The 5000-nt window shown below is 37.1% G+C and overlaps 1 protein-coding gene across 1 annotated transcript in view; it reads right to left on the reverse strand.

The window, feature by feature from the left end:
• The window catches only part of LOC147947962 (NAD(P)H-quinone oxidoreductase subunit 2 A, chloroplastic-like), a 19088-nt gene that overhangs the window by 10253 nt on the left and 3835 nt on the right, over positions 1-5000 (reverse strand). Inside the window, exon 2 of the mRNA XM_087509024.1 lies at positions 1-5000. This exon is cut by the window's left edge and continues 10253 nt beyond it; it is cut by the window's right edge and continues 2395 nt beyond it. The gene's annotated coding sequence lies outside the window, so the exon portion shown is untranslated.

Raw genomic sequence — 5000 nt, forward strand, 5'->3', positions numbered from 1 at the left:
AGATCTATTCACTCTATCAATAACCGAGCCGGATCTGGTGTATCATAAGGGATTTGCCTTTTCTATTGATTCCTACGGATTGGATCAAAGACAATTCTTGAAGGAGGTTTTCAACTTCAGGGATGAATCGAAAAAGAAATCTTTATTGGTTCTACCTCCTATTTTTTATGAAGAAAATGAATCTTTTTATCGAAGGATCAGAAAAAATTGGGTCCGGATCTCCTGCGGGAATTATTTGGAAGATCCAAAAAGAGTGGTATTTGCTAGCAACAACATAATGGAGGCAGTCAATCAATATAGATTGATCCGAAATATGATTCAAATCCAATTCCAATATAGTCCCTATGGGTACATAAGAAATGTATTGAATCGATTCTTTTTAATGAAGAGACCTGATCGCAACTTCGAATATGGAATTCAAAGGGATCTGATAGGAAATGATACTCTGAATCATAGAACTATAATGAAAGATACGATCAACCAACATTTATCGAATTTGAAAAAGAGTCAGAAGAAATGGTTCGATCCTCTTATTTTTCTTTCTCAAACCGAGAGATCCATAAATCGGGATCCTAATGCATATAGATACAAATGGTCCAATGGGAGCAAGAATTTCCAGGAGCATTTGGAACATTTCGTTTCTGAGCGGAAGAGCCGTTTTCAAGTAGTGTTCGATCAATTATGTATTAATCAATATTCGATTGATTGGTCTGAGGTTATTGATAAAAAAGATTTGTCTAAGTCACTTCGTTTCTTTTTGTCTAAGTTACTTCGTTTCTTTTTGTCCAAGTTACTTCTTTTTTTGTCCAAGTTACTTCTCTTTTTGTCTAACTCACTTCCTTTTTTCTTTGTGAGTTTCGAGAATATCCCCATTCATAGGTCTGAGATCCACATCTATGAATTGAAAGGTCCGAACGATCAACTCTGCAATCAGTTGTTAGAATCAATAGGTCTTCAAATCGTTCATTTGAAAAAATTGAAACCCTTTTTATTGGATGATCATAATACTTCTCAAAAATCGAAATTCTTGATCAATGGAGGAACAATATCACCATTTTTGTTCAATAAAATACCAAAGTGGATGATTGACTCATTCCATACTAGAAAGAATCGCAGGAAATCTTTTGATAACACGGATTCCTATTTCTCAATCGTATCCCACGATCAAGACAATTGGCTGAATCCCGTGAAACCATTTCAGAGAAGTTCATTGATATCTTCTTTTTCTAAAGCAAATCGACTTCGATTCTTGAATAATCCACATCACTTCTGCTTCTATTGTAACAAAAGATTCCCTTTTTATGTGGAAAAGGCCCGTCTCAATAATTCTGATTTTACGTATGGACAATTCCTCACTATCTTGTTCATTCACAACAAAATATTTTCTTCGTGCGGTGGTAAAAAAAAACATGCTTTTTTGGAGAGAGATACTATTTCACCTTCGTCAATCGAGTCACAGGTATCTAACATATTCATATCTAACGATTTTCCACAAAGTGGTGACGAAAGGTATAACTTGTACAAATCTTTCCATTTTCCAATTCGATCCGATCCATTAGTTCGTAGAGCTATTTACTCGATTGCAGACATTTCTGGAACACCTCTAATAGAGGGACAAAGAGTCAATTTTGAAAGAACGTATTGTCAAACTCTTTCAGATATGAATCTATCCGATTCAGAAGAGAAGAGCTTGCATCAGTATCTCAATTTCAATTCAAACATGGGTTTGATTCACACTCCATGTTCTGAGAAATATTTACAGAGGAAAAAACGGAGTCTTTGCCTAAAAAAATGCGTTGACAAAGGGCAGATGGATAGAACCTTTCAACGAGATAGTGCTTTTTCAACTCTCTCAAAATGGAATCTATTCCAAACATATATGCCATGGTTCTTTACTTCGACAGGGTACAAATATCTAAATTTGATATTTTTAGATACTTTTTCAGACCTATTGCGGATACTAAGTAGCAGTCAAAAATTTGTATCCATTTTTCATGATATTATGCATGGATTAGATATATCATGGCGAATTCTTCAGAAAAAATTGTGTCTTCCACAAAGGAATCTGATAAGTGAGATTTCGAGTAAGTCTTTACATAATCTTCTTCTGTCCGAAGAAATGATTCATCGAAATAATGAGTCATCATTGATATCGACACATCTGAGATCGCCAAATGTTCGTGAGGTCCTCTATTCAATCCTTTTCCTTCTTCTTGTTGCTGGATATATCGTTCGTACACATCTTCTCTTTGTTTCCCGAGCCTATAGTGAGTTACAGACAGAGTTCGAAAAGATCAAATCTTTGATGATTCCATCATACATGATTGAGTTGCGAAAACTTCTGGATAGGTATCCTACATCTGAACTGAATTCTTTCTGGTTAAAGAATCTTTTTCTAGTTGCTCTGGAACAATTAGGAGATTGTCTAGAAGAAATACGGGGTTCTGGTGGCAACATGCTATGGGGTGGTGATCCCGCTTATGGGGTCAAATCAATACGTTCTAAGAAGAAAGATTTGAAAAAAAATTTCATCGATATCATCGATCTCATAAGTATCATACCAAATCCCATCAATCGAATCACTTTTTCGAGAAATACGAGACATCTAAGTCATACAAGTAAAGAGATCTATTCATTGATAAGAAAAAGAAAAAACGTGAGCGGTGATTGGATTGATGATAAAATAGAATCCTGGGTCGCGAACAGTGATTCGATTGATGATAAAGAAAGAGAATTCTTGGTTCAGTTCTCCACCTTAAGGGCAGAAAAAAGGATTGATCAAATTCTATTGAGTCTGACTCATAGTGATCATTTATCAAAGAATGACTCTGGTTATCAAATGATTGAACAACCGGGAACAATTTACTTACGATACTTAGTTGACATTCATAAAAAGTATCTAATGAATTATGAGTTCAATACATCCTGTTTAGCAGAAAGACGGATATTCCTTGCTCATTATCAGACAATCACTTATTCACAAACTTCGTGTGGGGCTAATAGTTTTCATTTCCCGTCTCATGGAAAACCCTTTTCGCTCCGCTTAGCCCTATCCCCCTCTAGGAGTATTTTAGTGATAGGTTCTATAGGAACTGGACGATCCTATTTGGTCAAATACCTAGCGACAAACTCCTATGTTCCTTTCATTACAGTATTTCTGAACAAGTTCCTGGATAACAAGCCGAAAGGTTTTTTTATTGATGATATCGATATTGATGATAGTGACGATATTGATGCTAGTAACGATATTGATCGTGAACTTGATACGGAGCGGGAGCTTCTAACTATGATGAATGCGCTAACTATGGATATGATGTCGGAAATAGACCGATTTTATATCACCCTTCAATTCGAATTAGCAAAAGCAATGTCTCCTTGCATAATATGGATTCCAAACATTCATGATCTTGATGTGAATGAGTCGAGTTACTTAGCCCTCGGTCTATTGGTGAACTCGCTCTCCAGGGATTGTGAAAGATGTTCCACTAGAAATATTCTTGTTATTGCTTCGACTCATATTCCCCAAAAAGTGGATCCCGCTCTAATAGCCCCGAATAAATTAAATACATGCATTAAAATACGAAGGCTTCTTATTCCACAACAACGAAAGCACTTTTTCACTCTTTCCTATACTAGGGGATTTCACTTGGAAAAGAAAATGTTCCATACTAATGGATTCGAGTCTATAACCATGGGTTCCAGTGCACGAGATCTTGTAGCACTTACCAATGAGGCCCTATCAATTAGTATTACACAGAAGAAATCAATTATAGACACTAATACAATTAGATCTGCTCTTCATAGACAAACTTGGGATTTGCGATCCCAGGTAAGATCGGTTCAGGATCATGGGATCCTTTTCTATCAGATAGGAAGGGCTGTTGCACAAAATGTACTTATAAGTAATTGCCCCATAGATCCTATATCTATCTATATGAAGAAGAAATCATGTAACGAAGGGGATTCTTATTTGTACAAATGGTACTTCGAGCTTGGAACGAGCATGAAGAAATTCACGATACTTCTTTATCTTTTGAGTTGTTCTGCCGGATCGGTCGCTCAAGACCTTTGGTCTCTACCCGTACCCGATGAAAAAAATAGGATCACTTCTTATGGATTCATTGAGAATGATTCGGATCTAGTTCATGGCCTATTAGAAGTGCAAGGCGCTTTGGTGGGATCCTCACGGACAGAAAAAGATTGCAGTCAGTTTGATAATGATCGAGTGACATTGCTTTTTCGCTCCGAACCAAGGGATCCCTTATATATGATGCAAGATGGATCTTGTTCTATCGTTGATCAGAGATTTCTCTATGAAAAATACGAATCGGAGTTTGAAGAAGGGGAAGGAGTCCTCGACCCGCAACAGATAGAGGAGGATTTATTCAATCACATAGTTTGGGCTCCTAGAATATGGCGCCCTCGGGGCTTTCTATTTGATTGTATCGAAAGGCCTAATGAATTGGGATTTCCCTATTTGGCCGGGTCATTTCGGGGCAAGCGGATCATTTATGATGAAAAGTATGAGCTTCAAGAGAATGATTCGGAGTTCTTGCAGAGCGGAACCATGCAGTACCAGAGACGAGATAGGTCTTCCAAAGAACAAGGCTTTTTTAGAATAAGCCAATTCATTTGGGACCCCGCAGATCCACTCTTTTTCCTATTCAAAGATCAACCCTTTGTCTCTGTGTTTTCACATCGAGAATTCTTTGCAGATGAAGAGATGTCAAAGGGGCTTCTTACTTCCCAAACGGATCCTCCTACATCTATATATAAACGCTGGTTTATCAAGAATACGCAAGAAAAGCACTTCGAATTGTTGATTCAGCGCCAGAGATGGCTTAGAACCAATAGTTCATTATCTAAATCTAATGGATTTTTCCGTTCTAATACTCGATCCGAGAGTTATCAGTATTTATCAAATCTGTTCCTATCTAACGGAACGCTATTGGATCGAATGACAAAGACATTGTTGAAAAAAAGATGGCTTTTCTCGGATG

The sequence above is a fragment of the Camelina sativa genome, chromosome 3, assembly GCF_030686135.1.
Source record: "Camelina sativa cultivar CO46 ecotype springtype chromosome 3, ASM3068613v1".
In the NCBI taxonomy this organism is placed as follows: Eukaryota; Viridiplantae; Streptophyta; class Magnoliopsida; order Brassicales; family Brassicaceae; genus Camelina; species Camelina sativa.